The following is a 21,218-nucleotide window of genomic DNA, read 5'->3' as shown; positions in this document are numbered from 1 at the left end:
ACTTAATGTTACTGGTTTTTAGCTTGCCGTGCCTGTCCTGAAAAATAACAACCTCATCTGGGTCTATCCCGGTCAGATTTAAAAGATCATCAATTTCATCTTTGGTCGCATACTTTGATAAATCGATATCTTTCTTTTCTTCCTTGGTTCTCCTTGATCTTCCGTAAATATCAACCATTATTAGTTACAGGATTATTTAAATTTGCAGTATATTCATGCACGACTTTGTGAGGAGAACTCGCTGATTTTGAGATTGCATCAAGAACATTTAATACTTCACGACCGCATATCGGAGGATCGGTTAATGTTTGTGTTGGCAGCGTTGAGTACCACATCTTACCTGACGCAGGGACGTTTTTTGTATATCGAAGAAACTCAACTGGCGGTGCTAGCCCGTACGAATCGAAATATATAATTCCACGTGGATCGATCGCGTAAGCAACCCAGTGAGTTCCTGGCCCATCGCTGTTATCAAGATTAATAATTCCTGTTTCTGGATTATTCGGTCGTGCTGGTAATTGATCTCGCATAAAGGCACCTCTGAAATGTTTTACGCGTAATCGTTTAGCGGCATCAAGTAAATCAAAATTTGACATCAGTGTGAAAACACTTAGAACCTTTTTGGGTACCATGATGGCGGAGTTCCTGGAAGTCTGAGACCTCGGCCCGTTTTTTTCGATATCCCTTTCCTGTGACTTTCTTTAGTGCCATTCCAGCAGCGGTTCCAACAGCCCCTAACGCTGCAGCTTTTGCGACTGCGGGAGCAGCAGCAGCTATCAGTGCTGGTATCGCGGCGAGAAGAGGAAATATACCGCCGGTTTTAACCATATCTTTGACCGCGGCTGGAGAGAGATCAAGTCGAGCTCCAGTCGTTGCTTATTTCGCTTTATTGAAATGTTTTAGCTGAGTTTTAGTTAATGACAGTTTGTTTGGACCACCCGCTAGTTGATCGTGTTTTAGTGTTATTGCTGTCCCACATGTGCTCGCGTTCTTCGATTGTAATTTCTTCACCTGACCAGGAGTCAGTGTGACATTAACATGACTGTATAACATTTTTATTTAATACGATATTGATCTAATTGTTACATGTTTTGTACTGGTGCATCAACGATTCTCATTCGGCCGCCAGCAACATTGCTTTATCGGAAAGTATGACCGCGATTGCTCTAGCACCTCCAGGAACTGCTGGTGGACCAACTACCGCAGCTGGTACTCGAGCCAGGCGAGCCCGAATAACTATATCAACGACAGATTTTCTGAATAAATCCAAATGTTCCAACGAAAAGCAATAGATCGGATACAACGTTGTAAAATCACGCTGGGATATCTGCAACCCAGTGTCAACGTTTTGATCACGCCCATCATAAGACATCAATCGATAATATGCCCGTGCAACATCATTTTGTTCAAAATTTAGATTGATGTCCTCAGCGGGTTCTTGATGTCCGTTTATTCTTAATGAAACTTCGGAAACTCCAAATGTGTCAAATATCATTGGATTTGCTTCCTGGTTATTTATTCTATGATTTGCCTGAAACGCGATAAATATATGTCGCGCTGCTGATACTCCCTGTTGTGATCCCAACTGCCACGTAAACTATCCAGGAGCGTTGACAGGAGTGCTATCTGTTGTCATTGCTAACCATGATAACAACGATTTTCCACCTTGATTCATAAAGAAAGTAACCGTTCTTCTTCAGCGATTGATGGAGTCATTGTTGGCATCCACAGAGATAGTTTTCTTAACACTACTTGACCAGGATCAACTCCAGCAGCTCGCCATATTGCATCATTATCAGAGTTTTTTCTGACAAGCACTACTGTGTGTTTGGCACCAAATATAACCTTTCTGACATTTCTACAAAATCCAAAAATATGAGATAGTGGAATAGCACAGGAAAACTCTTCTTCGCCGTTCAGCATTGCTCGACGCGCGGCAAAACCCAAGTTGAAATTTTCGTTCATGGATGCAACTGCATCCCCGGCCGCGTTCATCGTTACATTTCTATTTTCGGGATGATCAGATGTGTCCTTTACAAACATCATTGTTGGACCAGCTGATCTTGTGTAATCATCAGAATATCTTGGAAGACCAAGTATTGTCGTGGCAACATCAACATTGTCCAAACACGACTCAATATCTTTTCCATCAATCGAGTATGTGGCTTTGCTAAATAACGCCATCACACCATTATTAACAAAACCAACACGATCGCCTATTCCATATCCAGTACCATCCGCTTTTAAGATTCTACCTGTGACTTCAATATAAGCTTCACAGGGTAGAAAATATCTACTTGTATCATGAATTTGAAACTCAATTCTTCCCTGCGCGTTAGGTGTTTTTGCATCATAGGAATAATATTGATAATCGCGCAAGGATTCAACCTTTCTGACTGGTTTATCCATATCAAATGCTACGTTGGATACGCATTGAAACATCTTATTGTAATGTATTATTATCTAAAACGAAGACCACTTCCCGCTATTAAACTTGAAGCTATATTTTTTCTATTTCTTTGGAAGGTATCAGTGACGCTAGTTTTTGATTTGCAGTTTCATTTATTATTTTGCTAACATTTGCAGGCATGTCTGCCGTGCTTGGTAATTTTACCGGCGGAGGCTTTCTGCGTATTAATCGTGCTAGTCTATCTTTAATTGTCGAGAACACTTTGCCGGCAGCATCACCGATTACACCAGAAGCTTTATCTCTAATAACATCAATAGCTTTTGACGAGAATTGTTTTGCAATTGCCCCGCCTTTGGAGCTATTCTTGTAAACAATCCTTGGATAACATTTCCAAGTCCATCTCCATAATATGCACTGTAAACAGGATATCGCGAATTTACCACTCTAACTCGTTGGGTCATATGATGAGAGTCATGTATGATCATTTTATTTAATTAGTTATTTCTCTAATCGACTTTCAATCGCGGCGACTTTCAGTCGCTGTCCACGAGTTCATCAATAAGTTCTCGATAGATATGAGAATCCATGATGCCGCCGCGAAATAATCGCTGACAGATATCAGCCGCTTCATTAATTATTTCCGGAGAGTTATTTCCGGCTCGTTTTCCTCCGATGAGAACTTCTAACCGTGATACATCATTGATGATATTATCAGAACAGGAAACAAAACCAGACCCTAAACCTTTCCCGGATGTTTCTTTAGGTTCATCGAAAAATTCCTCTGGAATGATTTCCTCCTTGGGGGGTGATTGTGGTCGTTGTTGTTTCTCTTTTAATTCTGCCAATTCCTTTCTAAATTTTATGTAACGGGGATTGCTTGGATCAACGGGTAAATCATATCTACCAAAATATACCGCACTTGCCCATTCCTCGAAGGTGTCAATTTTTTGTTTACGTCTTTTTCTTAAAAAATTTTCTCTGTCATCAAAATTATTTAAAGCAAAAGCGGGAAGATGCCAAGTTTTATCTAATTTATCAAGACCTACGGCTGTAAACATTTCTCGAGGAGTTTTCTGCTGTTGTTGCAGAGGATCTTTAATTTCTCGAGAGAGAGCTCCGAGTTCTTCTTGTGGTTCCGGATCTGTGACGACTTGCGGTTTAGCTATTTTTTTCAGAGTTGGTTTTTTATGTCGTTTTGTCTGTCGCATTTGGACATCAAATCGATCTGATCCTGACATATACTCTCGATAAAATACATCACTGGTATCTAACCGTTCGATACCCTGTTTTATTTTATAAATTCCATCGAGAAATTGTTGTTTAGATACCTTTTGATTAGGATCTTTTATAAACTTTTCTCGAGAGTGATAAGCCCTAGCAGCGTCAACACCAAAAGCAATTATTTCATCTCTGTTTCTGACTGGACGATTTTTGATTTGATCCACAAAATCTTCAATAAAGTCTGTTTTATAATTAAATCCTTTAATCGGTTTAGGTTGAGCCCGCTTAAGTTCTTCTATCGCTTGAAGCAAACTTTTATGTGGTTGTTCAGGATCAGGTTTTCCTATGATAGCGGTTTTAACTGTTTCAGTAGCTGTTGTTACGGGTTTAAATAATTCTTCTGCACCTGTTGCAAATTCTTCCTGAGCTTGTTGCCGTGCTTGTAATTTTTGTCTTACACTATCTCGTACAGGAAGAAATTTTTTTATTGCTTCTAGTCGCTCTCGAGCTAGTCTAGCAGAATGTGCTTCTCCAATGTTGGCCATTATTGTTAACTTAAATTTTTAATTCACAGCAGAAATCCTAGAATATTTACATCGCTAGCAGCAGAGAGACTGAGCCCGAAAGTGTTTCGTCGACCACTCCCTGGGTCAAGAAGTATTTTTATAGTTAGTTATTTTTCATGAAATAACTTCTTTGGTCAGCAGAGAAGGCTTATTTATCATAGTTTTCTGAATAGAGGGTTTATTTTGTGAAATAAAGACCTTCTATCAAGAGTGTTTTCGATAGAGGGTTCTGTTGGAACGAATAGTTGGTGGGCTCAGTCTCTCTGCTGCTGACGGTCTGAGGACTATATAATCGAATATCCTGGGTGTTGAAAAGCTCATTTGTCAAGCGCACCTTACATCCAACTTAAATGGCCGCGCAGGTAGGAACTCTCTCTCTCTCTCTCTCTGTCTCTCTCTCTCTCTCTCTCGTTTTATATTATGCTGTAAAACTCAGTCTAGTATATATATGAAGTTGAAAACTGTAGAGAACAACTTGTACACACATGCACACAACACATTTTGAAAGACGTTGTCAACCGTATGCCATCAGGAAATACTTTCTGCGTTGGACTAGGAGTGGCATTTGGTTTGAAGAAGAGGGCTTATTTCCTCCTTTAAATTCTTGGGAAGCTAAAATCTGTTAAAAGGATTATCTATAGCTCAAGTTGTCCGAGTTTCCTCTGACCCTAGCTATCCCATTTTTGATATTTTGACATGTATGTTGGGTGTAGATCACATACCTGCATGAAATCAATAGGAATATGATTTTTTTTTTCTCAGAAATTACGATCATAGCATTCGTCATGTCTTTAATCCGCTGTGAGATGAGACGAAAATACATTTTTGCTGAAATTTAAACTGGATCTGGCCATTTGCATTCCTTGTCAAATGACTACACAACTCTCACAACCTACATCAGAGGTCATGCAGTCACGTGATATCAACACTACACCATTTCTAGTGTAGCTGTAGGAAAACAAATATATGAAAGTCACGTAATTTTTATTTAAAAATTAAAAAATAAATCATAAACTTCTCAAAATATATATTATAAAAACAATGACCGAAAATCTGTAAATGTTGCAGCAATTTGAAGAAAACCAGATTCACTATGCAGACAAGTGACACCCGTAAAAACTTCGCTGACACGTGCTCGGTACTATTTGAAAATGGTTTTTTTCCACCCTGCTGCGATACCGACAGTTTTCTGGTCGTTGTTCTCAGAATAAATATGTTGATAATTAAGTCTGCATTATATTTATTTAGTACTAACATTAAGTGACTTCTATAAAATATATCCAAATTCTATGTACAACAACTTAAATTTGTTTATGTCGATATCACGTGACTATACGACCTCTGATGTCATTGACATGTAGGTTGCGAGAGTTGTATAATGTTGTGACTAGGAATGCAAATGGCAAGATCCAGGTCAAATTTCAGCAACGACGTACTTTTGTCTAGTCTGTCAGCGGATTCAAGACATGACTAATGCTATGCTCACGATTTTTGAGAAAATAAATCCTATTCATATCGGTTTCATGCAGGTATACTTGGATTAAAGGTCGTTTAAGTTTGCTGGGCCGGCTAGTAAGCGGTTAACCCATGCCGACACCAAATTGTGTTGGCGAATTCCAACTTTTCGATCGGGAATAGACTCTGACCCTACACCCGACCATAACTGCCCAAATATAAGAAATGGAACATACCTTAGATTACCTCCATGAACCGTCTTATCATAGGACCCTCTCTATCATACCATATAAGAGAAAGTATACGTAACTTCCAAATGCTTGGTTCCACCCATGAACATCGATTTCCTTCTGCTATTTCCGTCTTTAAAGGCACACGTCGTACTCAATAGCTTATTCTACTCCTGAGATAATTATCTATTCATCAAGCTATAATTGACTTTTCTGCGTTGTACGAAACTAAAGTTACGGGTTCCGAAACGTACGAATTGTGCGAATTTCGCCTGCCGAGACAACGTCTCGCTCAGGTGACAACGGGTGAAAAGAGCTACATATACCATGTTTGCGACTCTACGATACATCCCTTCTTTAATTACAGAACAGTTGTAGATGCAAAAGTAAGTTTTTACGTACCATTAACTACATTCAGCTTTAGGAATCCTGTTCCAATGAAGAATTAGACATTGTCTTCTTCACTGCACATACATCGTATACAAGCGACTCTCATTTTCAAAACATGTACACTATGCGGCACACACGTCAACGGCGAAATATGATTGGCTCAAAAGGTTATACTAAAATATCATCCATGCACCTTCACCGTTTCACGATGCAGACTATTTGTACCCTGGCAAAAATAGCTATTAACATGATCTTATCATGTTAAAAACCATTTGAATGTGTTAAAGTAATGAGAGTATAGATTAAAGTATTGCAGATACTCATCTGCATAATTTAATTTACAATGTTGTTCTTGTACTGCCTTTGGTAACATCATATATAACACAGATATTAACATTTGTTCCATTTACCAATATTATGTGATGATGATGATAGTTATTGTTTTTAATCCGATTTGTTTGACATGGTATTTTCGCAGAGTATTGTTAATGGATATTGTGAGACAATCTCAACACGAGTTAATCAATGCTGTAACTGAATTATCTGGAGCCAGAAAACAAATTAGTGATGACACCATTTCATTAATGGATCAGCTGTCTAGACCTCTGGCAGATGATGGGATGGGATGTCTAGTCTTTAACTTTTTGCTAGCACTTATAGTATGATAGAGAGGGTCCTGTGTCACATTGGGTCATGGGGGTAATCTAAGGTATGATTTTTGTCCTTCAGATTTTTTATCTTCTCAACATCAAGTTCGCGTCGAGCACCTGTGGTTGAGTGCTGGAGTGCTGGAAGGAATTAATGACTACACATCCAAAATAATTATAATTAGCAAAACTATCACCTTTATGGATTGTTATATATTGTTCAATGGTGTTAAGTCACATTGGTGGAGATGGTAATTTTACCATTTAAAAACTGTATTCAGTCTTTGAATAATGGTCTCATAAATATTTGCTTTAATTTTTCTGTAAGTGGTAATATTCGCACCATGCCACCAACACTCACACTTTTTTAAATAAGCAAACAAGATTTTTTTAAAAATTACCATTGAAAACGCCAATGTCCCATTTTGTGTTTCATTTAGTCGCCTCTGAGTATTGATTTATTTCAATAGCTTTTAAGTCCTCCTCAGATAATTTTTCTTGAATCTTGGTTTATTTCCCTCAGCGGCCTCAAAATTGATTGGCGCACTTCCCCACGCTATTATTGTTGTTGTTGTGTATGGCTAGGGTGACTGAGGTCATGGAGTGTTGTTGGAGGTAATTTATCAATCTCTGTTATTCTGTTTCATTTTCAGTGTTTGTAACATCCATCGCATTATCGTCAAATCCATCTTCATCTGCTTCAATCGCTGATATTATTTATTTCAACTCCTTGTCTTCTAATTGTTCAAAACACTCCGCAGAAAATTGCAGTGAAAAATCACCGTAATCGGCCATTTTGCGCGACTATATAGCAGACGAACGCCAAACTGTAAATTATGCACTACAATCAAAGAATATTTGACAAAGTATAAAAAGGATATAATTTATATTTATTTGCTGGAAAAAAAAGATGAAACAATTGTTTCGCAATGACGTGTCTGCAATATTTATTTATATTGCAAACAGTACAAAAACCGAAAGCAGTCCCAGAATTTATCGATGTGTAAAAAGTTCCAGATCAGTATCACGTGACCGTTTACAGCCAATCGTATTGCAGAAAATCCGTTTCATTTATAAAAATTGGAATTATTAGATATTGCATTTCCATTTTCTGTCACCAACTCTCTCTCTCTCTCTCTCTCTCTCTCTCTCTCTATTTCTCTCTCTCTCTCCCTCTCTCTCTCTCTCTCTCTCTCTCCATTTCCGTTAATCTCTCTCAACGGTAGTTTTTCTATCTAAATTTGCACTTCCGTCATTTTCTTTTCCTTCTGTCTGTACTTGAGTTTCCTTTTCCACCCATTAACGTTGTAGTTCTCTATTCTGCCCCATTCTCTTTGTAAAATTGCATTTTCATCATTCGTTTTGAAGCTGCATCTTTGTTTATTTCAATTCCATTTGGTTTCATAACCATAATTTCTTCAGTTTCCTGTCAAAAACAAAGACATACTTAACTATGTAACTCAAAGCACTGTCATTAAAGAAAGGATTCACCAAATTTGGAATCAAAATATTCATTATTTCTTATTCTGATAAAAAATCTTTTGTTTCAGAAACTAATCATAAAGTCTGGCAAGATCTTGCAAGTCGTCTTTTTTTTCACAGATTCGTTCCCTCTCCAGATTTGATATAAAACAAGCCTTACGATGATTCTGATTTGATTTAAAACAAGCCTTACGATGATTTTGATTATTTACCGGTTTCATCTTAGGTTTCTCAAATGTATGAAATTAAAAATCATTACTAGGGAGAAGGAATATTCTGAAAAAAGTCAATTTAAATTCAGAGGCAAATTCATTTTCTCTGAAATATTTTAAGGAATTCAGATCTCTGACGATTTCAAATGTCTGTTATGACTCTGTGATCTTAAGCTATATGACAAAAAGTGGAAGCAATAATGTAATTCAAATTCAGCAAACAACTTCGTTCTCTTGCATACAAAGAGGATATTCAAAAAACATAAGTTTGTGAAATAAATTCCATCTAATCCTAAATATCATATCACAGGTCCAAATATATAGAATATTGCGAAAGATTTCAAATAGTCTTGAATTCTTATATTTCAATGAGTTCTCAACGATCTCAAAATAAAGTGTTAATCTTGTCTATGAGAACTTTAATAATTCCAATGACTGACTTAAATAATTCCTCTCGAATTATATCTGAAGACAAATGCAAACCCTGATCATAGATTCTGAAAGACTGATATGAAACAGGAATGATGACTTTGTTTTCAAAACCATTATCTACACATTTTTCTTTTGATATAAACGCAATATAACTTCCTGAAATTCCCGATACATAAGTCATTTCTAACTCGACAATTCCATCAGATTGTAAACAAGTTCGTTTCTAGAATATTCCGAACTCAATAAGCCATCTTATTTACAACTCTGAATCATGAACAATGGTTGGCTATATAAAGACTTTATTTACAAATGTCCATTATCTTAATATACAATCTACAATTATGGGCAAAAGTTAAGCACAAAATACAATTGTTGCACGTGGACTTCTTGAAATTTTCAGAACCTAACTCATCATAGACTCGTGCCTATGGCTTCGTATTAAAATCATTTTCAAGCATCAATTGCAGTAATAAGTTTTTCAAATGCTAACCACAATTTTGTCATGGCATTCTTAGTTCAAATACTTGCTTTCTAATTTGTCGGCGTAATATTATATTACCTACTCATTTATGTTGATATGACTAAGATTATGATGATTTATTCCTACTAATCATATAATTACTTACCTTTGCAGTAACTTGATCTACAAGTTATATTTTTGTTCTTCTATTACAGATCTGCAAACAAAGCCTTCCGGCATTGGTCTTCTTCATGTCCTTAGGCTGCGTTTCACTGTAGGACCGTAAATCAGGACTCTTTTGAGGCATCCTTGTCTTTCTACGTAGATCCTACGTATCCACAGACTGGTGTTTGTCCTGTGGACAACGGTCCACTTGGATCGGACATACATGGGTATGTCCGTCCGGAACATCATGGAAGACACAAGCGTAGAAGATTGCACATCGGTCCACATCTTGAAGCGATGAGAACAAGTGAATCAATGCACTGAACTGCGTTTATTTATAGGTAGAGGTAGGATTGAAACGGATTGAGTTCATTCACCAATCTAAACACGCGTTACAAAATTCAGTCAGCCCGCATCCAATCCGAAGAGAGTAGTCTGTGACGTCAGTTGGTCTATATAGATTCGCTAGCGCTTGTGTGCAGTCAATCTATGCGACAGTGATTCAACATGACGAAAATTCAGAAAACGATCCATTGGGGTGCACCAGCAGGGGAGACCGCCCAAGGGAACCCGGACTTACTTTCAGAAGAGGTACATTGGGATTTTGTGGATTTTCTTACCTCGCAAGAATTTGTTCCGGAACCTTCGTCTCATTCTTCATTACCGCAAGTGGAGAATTTTAGACAGAGACAGAAAGAAGAATTGGAGAAATTTATGCAACGACAAAAGGAAGCGGAACAAGCTTTTCTCCTACAGCAACAGCAACAGCAACAAGAAGAGGTAAGAAAAAACAACAGCAACAACAGCAAGAAGAAGTATCAGCAAAGAAACAAGAGGGTGAAAATCAAACGGCTACGGTACTGTTGGACATTTTAGCGGAGTTAAGAAGTCTGAAACAAATGTATCAGACTTCTTTATCACGACCGAAGAGAATACGACCTTCCCGAGCTAAACACGCCAACCCTGTGACTAAGCCTACCGTACCACCCTTAGTGATTTCAACCCAATCATCAGAAGTAGGCCTTGGCCGTGGCAAAGGCTTAAGGCAGTTAAAGTTGATTGGTTAAACTCACTCCTACACCATAAAGAAAAAAGGCCCTTTTCAGGGCCACCCACATTTCTCGAAAAGAAATACAATTTCAATTTGCCAATAACTCAAAAATAAACCCCACCCATTTTACCCTTATAGTACGTGTCTGTGTATGAGTGCGTGAGTGTCGCTTCTTATTTTAAAATCAAAACTCAAAGACACTTACCTTACATCATTAATGTATTCTTTTATCCATTTTTTACAATCCAATTCACAGTTCACAACAGAACACTTTAATTAAAAGTTCATTGACTTCTTCTTTCTCCTTGTTTAGTCTCTCTGTTTTTTGAATTTCTTCACCGTTTTTTCCTCATTTTCTTCCCTTCTTCTTTTCTTCTCCTGTTTCTTTGTCTCTTTTAAATAGAATTGTCTTCTTTCTTCCTCTTCTTCCTCTGAAGAATCCGTCTCTTCTTTCGAAGAATCCCTCTCTTCTTCTGAAGAATCCTTCTTTTCTTCTGACTCCTCTTGTTTCTTTTTTGGGCAATCTGGAGACCAATGTCCTTTTTCTTTACAATAATAACAGGTATCTTGACTTTTGTCTTTTTTAACCCCTGTTTATTTCCTTTTCTGACGGTCTGGACACTCTGAAGACCAATGCCCTTTCTTCTGACAGATATAGCAAGTATCCTGACTTTTATCTCGAAAGGAAGGAGAGTAGTCCGTACGCTGGTCTGAAGAGAATTTTCTAATGACCCCTCGCAAAGCTCTGACGAAACGTTCCATCTGGGTAGTCTCTTCCATCGTTGTGCTCGGTTTGAGAGTGAAATGAATAGTGAAAGGACAAGACACACACCCTTTTATATACGCTGATTTGTCATGACTATAAATTAGTCTATGGTGTTTAAACTTTAGTCATTTGACGTTTTGCACTCAAGATGAAACGATCCTATTCATTCGAGAAGAAAGAAGAAGAAGAAGAAAGTAAGAGGCAGAAACGTGATCTATCGCCTCGTACCAGGGCTGAAATCTTGGCACAAATTCATGCCAGTGATTTTGAAGAGGACATGAGTGAACCAGAATCCGAACCCTCTAAACCAAGTTCACCACCCTTAGTCAACCCTGAAAAGTACTATTCCATTCGAGAGACGGAAAAACGCTCCTCTAGAAAATTTAGAACCACGGCTTACACCTACACAGTGAAGTTTAAAGATTTCAAGGCCGACGTACCCTTCGAGAAAGCAGAAGGGTTTATCACCGAGATGTGGGATTCTTTGCTCACCGCACTCAAGCGACAATGTCAACCCAAAGAAGACGATCGCTTGACACTATCCATAGATCACGACGGTTTGAAATCCCCTGTTTGGACCGAGTTTAGCAGACCCGCAGAACTAACCCCTTCCAAAGTCATGGACAAGATTCAACACGTACAACAATCTAATGACCAGTTTGACATCACCGATGGTAAAGCCACACTGAAAATGGCCCACGTCTCTCCTCCTCAAGGGACTGGACGCAAAAAGATGTTATTGGTGGACGACCTTCGCAACACCAAAACAAGTCTCGTCCGAATTAACAACCCTCAAGACCAGATGTGTTTAGCTCGAGCCATCGTGGTGGGACGAACCTATGCCAACAAGAACAACACGGTAGAATGGAAAAGAGCCTGGAAAACTATTCGACAATCGGACCGAGCCAAACAACCAAACGAAGCAGAACTCCTGTTGCAACAAGCTGGTCTGTCCAAAGACACACCCTGTGGCATTCCTGAGATGCAAAAATTGCAAGATGCCCTAGCTCCACGCTACACCTTGAAAGTGCACCCTCAAGAAATGCGGGGACCTCTGTTGTTTCGAGGCCAAGACTTTAAGGACGGAAAATACATTCATGTTTATTATCACGATGACCATTTCGATACCATTACGACTATCACCGGATTCCTGGGATACAGATATTACTGTGAGAAATGTGATTATGGTTATAACAATCGAGAGCAACACAAGCATTGTGGATGGAAATGCCCAGGATGTTTGGCCTCTCCACCCTGTCTGAGCGAAGAACCAGTGCCTTGTTCGACTTGTCTGCGCACGTTTTTCAGCCCTACCTGTTACCAACAACATTTGAAAACACAAGGTTCACAGCAGAAATGTGCTTGTCAACTCCTGAGATTGTGCCCTACGTGTAGACAAGGTATACGTACCAATAATACCAAGGCACACGTATGTCGAGGAAAGAAAAAATGTCACATTTGTCACCACATCGTGGACTTGGAACACCAATGCTACGTGCAAAAATACCAACCCCCACCAGAGAAAGAGGACGGTCACAAGAAGAAAAGCAATTTCATCTTTTTCGATTTCGAATGCATGCAAGAGACCTGCATTCACATTCCTAATTTCTACGTGGCTCATCGAGCGTGCGAGAAGTGCATTCAAGAACCTATCTTCAGTCATTGCCCTCACTGCAGCAAGATTCCTGGAGGGCGTGATTTTGCCCAATGGGTCTTAGATCCCATCGACAAGACGTGGAGCCAAGAGGACATCGAACGTTACGGAGATTGTCATCGTCATGCCACAGTGATGGCTCACAATTTCTCCGGATACGATGGACAGTTTCTTCTCAGATACTATACGGAACAAGGCACCGAGCGTCCTAAAGTCACTTTGAACGGAGCCAAAATCATTTTCATGCAAGTGGGACAAGTGCAATTTAAAGATTCGATGAGTTACTTGGCCATGCCTTTGAGTCGAATGCCTAAAACGTTTGGAATGACAGAAATGGCTAAAGGGTACTTTCCTCACTTTTTCAATACGGAAGCCAATCAACATGCCGTTCTACCCCATTTACCTGAGGCTCACTATTACGATCCCGACAACATGCGTACCGAACAACGAGAAGCTTTCTACGCTTGGTACCAAGCTCACGCCTCGGACCCTTTCGACTTTCAGGAAGAAAGGTTAAAGTATTGTCCTTCCGACGTGGACATTTTACGGCGTTGCTGTGGAAAATTTCGAGAACTGTTCATGGAACACGGAGGGGTCGATCCTTTGAAAGAAGCTTGCACCATTGCCAAAGCGTGTTCCTTAGTGTATCGACAACGATTCATGCCTGAAAACACTGTGGCTGTCATCAGTCCTCAAACGACCCACTTTGTCAAACGTCAATGCTCGGTCAAAGCCCTACGTTGGTTACATTACTTGTGCGACAAGGAAGACAAGTGGATTCAGCATGCCCGCAACGGAGGGGGCGAAAAGACCATCGGAACGTATTCGGTCGATGGCTGGGACTTAGAAAACCCCAAGATCGTGTACGAGTTTAACGGTTGCTTATTTCACGGATGTCCCGTCTGTTACCCTGACCGTGGCACTAAAAATCAGTTTTTGCAACGAACCATGGAAGACTTGTACCAGGACACTTGTCAGCGGCGCCTAAAGTTAGAACAGGAAGGATACCAAGTGGTGGAAATGTGGGACCACGAGTACGATCACCGTTTGAAAACCGATCCCGAGTTTAAACGCCTCGTGGAAGGTTACCAGTTCATGGACCCGCTGAATCCGAGGGATAGTTTGTACGGAGGAAGGACCAATGCCACCTGTTTGCTGTACCAAGCCGACGAAGAGAAAGGAGAAGAAATCAAATACTTGGACGTGTGTTCGCTGTATCCCTACGTGTGCAAATATTGTCGCTTTCCTGTAGGGCACCCGCAATTGTTAACGGAACACATCGACCTGAAAAACATTCGACAATACGAAGGCTTGATCAAGTGTAAAGTTTTGCCTCCCACGAACTTATACCATCCCGTCTTACCTCACCATTGTCAAGGCAAACTTAAAATTGTACGAAGCTTTAGAACTGTTAGAAGAACGCGTCCTGTACTTTGACACGGACAGTTGCATTTACATCCATCACCCGAGTCAACAGCACCCTGACATCGAAGGAGACCGTTTAGGAGCCTGGACAGACGAGCATCCCGACGACAAGATTCTAAGTTTCGTCAGTGGCGGCCCCAGAAATTACGGCTACGAATACCGGGACAAACAAGAAGTGCACACGACGTGCAAAGTGAAAGGACTGACTCTGAATTATCGTACCAGTCGAGTGGTCAACTTTGGGGTATTGAAAGAAGCCTTGCAATCGGGAGAGGATGGATACTTTAAAGTGACCACCTATCAACCGAACAAAATTGTACGTATACCCACTCACCACATCGTCAGTCGACCCTTGGAAAAAGTCTATCAAATTGTATACCAGAAGCGAGTGCGACTTCCCAATCACTTTACGTTGCCGTACGGTCACGTCGGTATTGGTCTGTATATAAAAAGGAACCCTAGGCAAGATCGATAGTTCATTGTTCATTGAAGTAACTTACCATGTCGTTGACGAAGAAGAAACCAGATTGGTTAGGAGTCAAATGTTGGACATCACCGAGACCAGAGTTTTGAGGCTTGGACACAAGAGGTGGCCCAGTATGCACGAGAGTTATCCAAGGAAAAATGTTACTTTTCAACCTGTGTTAGTGACGGTGCCAGAAGAACCCGTCACCCAGGACAGGACTGTCGTGGACAGGCCTGAAAGACCCTTTCGGGAGGACACTTGTGTGACCTTACCCCCTACTATACAACTGGTTAGAACTTTACCCAAAACATGTGGTTGTTGTACAGACACTTGTTTTTATTCCACGTTCATGGTTATCATGTGCCTTTTATTCTTGTACTTAAGCCTTTGGCTTTTATGTATTTTTGTCTTTCGTATTCATGTTTGAAAAAAAATTCAATAAACGTGCTCTGAAAAAGTATATAAACTCTTGTCTTGTTTGTTTTTCGTGTCACAAGTGACATTTCTCACACAATGGCTACCTCTGCTGTCTCTGCTCCCTCTTCCTCTACTGTCAAAGTCATCGACGAACACTTAGATCGTGCCAGTTGGGAGGCTTTGTATCTTCGCCATCCCTTTAACATGCTCATTGCTGGACCTAGCGGTTCAGGCAAAACCGAATTCGTCAAACGTTTGATCGAACATAAACATCATTTGATAGATCGGCCACCTCAACGGATCGTGTGGTGTTGCAAAGAGTGGCAATCGGCGTACAACCTCTTGCGAGAAAGTCAAGGCGATTCTATCGTGTTTGTGGAAGGCATTCCTAAAGAAGACGACGGCATCGTCTCTGACTCCCGTCAAACCCATTTGGTCATTTTCGACGACATGTTAGGAGAAGACGAAGAAGAAATTAAACTGTGGTTCACGCGCAAAGGGCATCACCGTAATGCCAGTGTCGTTTACATCACCCAAAATTTGTTTCAACAAAGTAAAGCCCATCGCACCATCAGTCTCAATGCGCATTACGTGGTCTTCTTTAAAAGCCCTCGAGATAAATCGCAAGTGCAAGTCTTTGCCAGACAGTTAGGAACGCCTTGGCTGACTCAGGCGTACGACGATGCCACTCAAACGCCACACGCCTATTTACTCGTCGATTTGAAACCTACGACTCCCGAGGATTTGCGATTTCGAACCCACTTGTTTCACCACTGGTGCCAAGACGGAGGGCCTGTCCTGTACACGTCCCCGTCCTCGACTTCATTTCACTCCCCATAAAAAAATCTATAAAAACCTCAGACCCTTTTTCGTCTGTCTCACACAGTGTGAACATGACGTCCCTTCAGTTGCATCTTCCCGTCAAATTGATTCGTGCCTTGTATGGCATCAGTCGAGAAAAAGATCCACAAACACGAGCTCGTGTCTTAGAAGCTAGTCTCAAAGAAGTCTTACGATGATTCACGGTGACGGCACGTCAATTACTCCAAGCAATCATTCAGATTCCTCATCAAACCAAACGCTTTTTTGATCGAAACAAAGTCGCTTTGGTCCAACTGGCCGATCCCCTCATCGACACTCAAACCAAAAAACAAATCATTTTGAAACCTGGAGGGAGCGGTACTCTAGGAGGGGTCATCATTCGCTCACTCTTAAGATGGGATCCTAATGCCCCCAAAGTTATACCCAAGACAAAAGTCCAACGAAGCCCCAAGAAGAAAAAGACCAGGTCCCCAAGGAGAACTTCTCCAGTGGCAGGACCCTCCTCTTACCAGACACCACCCCGGAAAAAGAAAAGAAGCCCCCAGAAAAAGAAACAGAAAAAAGTCCCCAGAAAAAGAAAAGTCCACAGAAAACTAGTCGCAAGAGAGGTACTTCGGCCAGGACGCAACCTTACACTCGCAAACCACGATCTGCCACGGCAGTGACTGCGTCTCCGGCATCCTCACGTTTGTCCACTTCTCCGTTGATGACACAGGAACTGAAGAGTACTTGGAGACGTTGATTACACCAAGAACTTCTCCGTTGATGACCCCCAAAAGAACTTCCCCAGTGGCAGGACCCTCCAATTTAGTGGCAGTGGCTGCTGCTCACAAAGTACCTTCTCCCAAAATCAAAGTCCAAGAAAGATCGGGCATGTTACAAAGTTTACTGGATTTGTCCAAGCAAGAACTGGCTCGATTTAGTCCGTTGCGTACCCCTGCACGACGTGTCATGCCTGTCCTCAAACTGATACGACGTAAAGACAATCAGTGGCGGCGCGTTCCAGTATAAAAAAGGCCTGTGACCAAGTAGGGTATCAGTGTTTTTTTGGTGCTCCTGAAGACTCAAAGATGTCACCCTCCAGAAAACCCAAAGGAAAGAAAAGGAAAGGACTGCCACCACGTTTAGCCAAATATGGGGACATGTTATCTGTCCTATCCAAAGCTTCTCCACCCCTACGAAAAAAACTCATTCAAACGGCCTCCAAAGAGGTCATCGATACCGTGTGCGAATGTTGTTTGAACGTTTTGAAAGGCACGATCCCTTTGTCCAAACACCAGAAACAATGCTTAAGCAAGCATCGTCACGTTCTTCGCCAAATGGTTCGAAAGAAAATTCCCATTTGTCAAAAAAAGAAGATGTTGGTCCAACGTGGAGGCATTTTGCCTCTCTTGTTAGGTCCCATACTGAAAGGAGTCTTGGGAACCATGTTGGGAGGACTGGTGGGAGCAAGATAAAAAGGCCCTCGGAAGTCCCAAGATCTCAGAATCGACCCCTGACAACCCCATGGAAGGACGAAAACTAGCTTTAGTGCCTTACAAACGATGGATGGAATACCATCGGTGGCAAGAACAACGCACCCCGCATTTACCTCCCAATCCCAATTTGAGCGAGATGTCCCAGTTACAACACGAATTGCAGTCCTTGATGGATCGATAAGATTTGTCCGAAACAGAAAAATCGCAAAAGTACGGTCAACTCTTGCAACGACTGCAACTCTTTCACCAGAAAGCTTTAGACGAAACAGCTCTACCCACTCTGAAAGATTTTAAGACCTTGATGAAAAGTCCAGCACCATCACCAGTACCAGTACCAGTACCACCAGTACCAGTGACCAAGACAGAAAAAGAAGAAGAAGAAGGGTTTCAAACTCCACCAGAAAAAGTACGCAAGTTAACAACACCACCTACCTCCAGAATTGGATGGATTAAAAAGATGATGGCCACCCCTTCTTCGTCACAAGAGAAAAAGAAAGTGAAGACAGAAGTGAAGACAGAAATGAAACAAGAACCGATATCCCCCGCTCAGACATCCTCCTCTTCGACACCAATTGCCGGCCGCACACGCAAAACATTGCAATCCAAAAAAGTACCCCAAGAGAAAAAGAGTAGCATCCTCCAAGAGTGGGTGTCTTATTAACACAAAAAATAAAAATGGAAAAAGTCTTAGCCAGCATTTACTACGATCCCTCGCATCCTGCAGGTTACGCAGGAGTTCAAAACTTGTATCGTGCTGCCAAAACTCAACTGAAAAGTCTCCGTTTACCTCAAGTGCAACGATGGTTACAAGAACAAGCTACCTACACTTTACACAAACCCATTCGACCCAAGTTTGCCAGAAGTCGCACCCGAGTGGAAGGCATCGATCATCAATGGCAAGCCGATTTAGCCGATGTCTCTCATTTGGCAGCTACAATCGTGGCTACAAATATTTGTTTTGTGTCATCGACGTCTTTTCCAAATTTGCCTGGGTCGTGCCCTTGACTTCCAAATCGAGCAGCGAGTTAGTGCGAGCCCTGCAACGGGTGTTGAAACAAAGCGGTCGTCACCCTCTTCGATGGCAAACGGACAAAGGCACCGAATTTCTGAACCAAGCTTTCCAAAAAGAATTAAAGAAACGTGACATTCATTTTTTTACCACCGAGAATCCCGAAACCAAAGCCAGCATCGTGGAACGTTTTCAACGCACTTTGAAAGAACGCATGTGGAAATATTTTACGCATCACCACACTCTGAAGTACATCGACATCTTACCACACCTGGTGCAAGCGTACAACCAATCTTATCATCGAAGCATCGGACGTGCCCCGCAAGACATGACTCCCGAGAACAAAGTGCTGGTGTTTGAGCGTCTGTTTGGTACGTCCCCGACGAGGGCTGTCCCCGAGAAAAGTGGAGAGTTGGCCGTAGGAGATTGGGTGCGCATTGGCAAAACCAAACGCACTTTCGACAAAGGTTACTTACCTAACTGGACGACCGAATTGTTTCGCGTCACTGGACGAGTGCATGGCCGTCATCCTGCCGTCTATAAATTGGAAGACATGAACGGAGAAGTGCTCAAAGGAACGTTTTATTTGCCCGAGTTACAACGTGTCACCAAAAAAGAAGACGACGTGTACGACATCGAAAGCATTCTCGAACGCAGAACCCGTAAAGTGGGCAAACGACGTGTCAAAGAAGTCAAAGGACGTTGGAAAGGATATCCACCCAGTTTTGATTCTTGGATCGACGCTTCCCAAGTCATCGACTATAAAAAGAAGTGACCATCATGCCCTTTCACACAGCAGACGCAGCTACGTCGACCACTCCTTCTTCACCCAGTTCTTCTGTGCAAGATTTAGAAAAACAACCCTTGTGGGTGTGGTGTGGAGAACGTGTGCCTAAAACGCAAATCGTCTTTTTCTGCCAAATCTTCGTGGTGTATTGTGTCATCGGGGCAGCCATTGCCAATTTGAGTTTGCAACAAGGAGACAAACAATTGTGGACCATTTTATTGAGCAGTTGCATCGGTTACCTGCTTCCTAATCCCTCCCTGAAATTCTCCTCGAACGGGAACACCGGGAACCTTGTGTCCAGTGCCAGTGCCAGTAACCACTTCAACCACAATCAGAACCCCATTTTAGACGGAGACACGCCTCTGACGTCCAGTAACCCCTCAGACAGCCACAGAACTCTGGAATTATGAGTCACCAAAACCAATTTTACTTAACTTTACCCAGTGACAGTTCCATGGAGGTGTTTCCCAACAACACGTTGTGCTGTTACACGGCCAAATTACCTCAACCCATCCCCTTAGATCACGAAGCCCATTGGGAAGTGGCTTTAGTAGAAATCATTCACCCGACCCAAGTCCTCAATGTCCTTCCCAATCAAAATTTTTTGATGTGGAAGTTCATGACGAGCAAATGCAACAGTGGATGGATAGCAATGTCAAATATGACAAGAAAACCCGTACACAAAAGTACACCACCTATCACTTGTTCATTCCCCCAGGCTATTATTTTAGTGGTCAACATTTGGTCAGCACCATAACCTCCAGGTTTAATGTCGTGTTTCTGAAAGCTTTGGAGCATGTCAACAAAAGTGTCACCATGGAGTACCACAAAGCAGCTCGTCGCTTCTTGATGAAATTTGAACGGAGTAAAATCATGTCCATTTTATTTTGTCCTGAATTGTTTGACATGTTGGGCGGAGACATGGACATGAGAAAGGCCATGCTCAAGAAAAACTAATTACCCATCATTTCCGACAACGATTCTTTTAGCAAGTTCTTTCGTTCCCCAGTAGAACTGAACCAAGGACTGAATTTGATGTTTGTGTACTCCGATGTGGTGGAGTACAACGTGGTGGGACACACCTCCGTGCCGTTACTGCGTGTCATTCCTTTCAAAGTGGATTCTGCCACGAACGCTGACGAGGAAGGTGGAAACACTTACCACGCTCACCGCGAATTTGTCCATCCTCACTATTTGCCGGTCAGCAAGTCGTATTTGGACACGGTCAACACTGCTATAAAAGGAGATCTGGGACAAAATATTCCATTCACCAAAGGAAAGGTCACGGTGAAACTCCATTTTCGAAAACGGTTCTCTCACGACTCGTAAGTAAGTCATGTATCCAGTGTACCGAGGGGTTGCTCGACAGCGAGGACACGGTTTAGGAGATATGTTAAAATCGGCCTTTCGTTCGGTGGCCCCGGTGTTGAAACCGATGGTGACACGCGGATTGCACGCCTTGAAAGATGCGGCACTGACGCAAGGCAAAGAATTTCTCCAAAATGTCATCATCGACAAACAAAACCCTAAAGAAGCCTTCATGAGGGCAGGCAAAAATGTCTTGCTGCAAACGGGTAAAGACATTTTAGGCCGACAAGACACACCTATAAATGCCCTGCACGCTACCGAGTCAGGCATTCAGCAAGGACAAGGCAGAAAGAGACGACGAAGAA

Source organism: Sinohyriopsis cumingii, chromosome 17, assembly GCF_028554795.1.
Source record: "Sinohyriopsis cumingii isolate HCF-2022 chromosome 17, ASM2855479v2, whole genome shotgun sequence".
Lineage (NCBI taxonomy): Eukaryota > Metazoa > Mollusca > Bivalvia > Unionida > Unionidae > Sinohyriopsis > Sinohyriopsis cumingii.
Note: the sequence above shows the minus strand (reverse complement) of the source record.